Below are 898 nucleotides of genomic sequence, written 5' to 3' on the forward strand. Positions count from 1 at the left end.
ACATGTCTGTACTCCAGCCACCACCAGGGGAAGCAGAAGGTCCAGGCTGGGACCTGAGACACCCTCCTGAACCAGCCCAAGTGCCCATTCCTGCCCGCCCTCCTGCGCCTTAGCTCTTCTCTGCCACCACTGGGGGGCAGCAGAGGCTGCGGCAGCTCCCAGGAGGGCGTGAGGGCACCAGAGCAGGGAGAAGGGTGGACCCAAAGCAGGTCGTGTATTTATGGGTGTCCCCCCCCCCCCAACTCAGACTGGGGTTCCCCATGGCTCTGAGACTCAAGCAAACAGGAAGGTACTTGTGCCCAGGGCTCTGAGCCTACTGACCCTGGAGCTCAGGTTCATGCGAGTTTGAAAAGATCCCCCCGGGCTCTTGAGGGTGGAAGTGACTGGTAAACACAGGGTTTAGGCAAGACAAATGGGACTTCCCCAGTGAAAGGTCTGTTGGGAGCAAGACCAGCCCCAGAGGGACAAACCTCTGTGAGTCGGCTGGTTGCAGCCCATCAGTGCACTCAGCCTGAGTGGCTCCCTCCTGTTCATACAAGAGGCCAGTGCTGGGCCCTCCCGGCTCCAGAGTGCCGACCCCTACCCTCTGAGGGGACAGGACCTGCCCATGGCCACACAGCTGCTTGGTACCCCAGCCAGGAATAGAGCCCTGGTCACCACCAGGCCTGTGCCACCCACTCTGTCTGGAGGTCATGTCATGGCTTCTGCTTGAAAAGGACCAATTCTCAGATTGGGCTCCGCCTGGAACAGTGAGGTGGCCTGTGTGGCCGGGGCTGGTGGGGTGCAGGACGCTGGTCCCAGGGTCCAGCTGCTTTAACGAGTCTGGTGGCTTCTTTTCGATGCCTGTGTCTCTAATACCGTGAACAAGTGAGCAGGGGCTGGTCACGGGGGCTGGGGT

General features: G+C 60.7%; 1 protein-coding gene across 1 annotated transcript in view; it reads left to right on the forward strand.

The window, feature by feature from the left end:
- Positions 1-898, forward strand: part of SCN4A (sodium voltage-gated channel alpha subunit 4) — a 32,943-nt gene that overhangs the window by 24,608 nt on the left and 7,437 nt on the right. The gene's annotated exons all lie outside the window — the stretch shown is intronic.

This window comes from Myotis davidii, unplaced genomic scaffold, assembly GCF_000327345.1.
Source record: "Myotis davidii unplaced genomic scaffold, ASM32734v1 scaffold69, whole genome shotgun sequence".
Taxonomy (NCBI): domain Eukaryota; kingdom Metazoa; phylum Chordata; class Mammalia; order Chiroptera; family Vespertilionidae; genus Myotis; species Myotis davidii.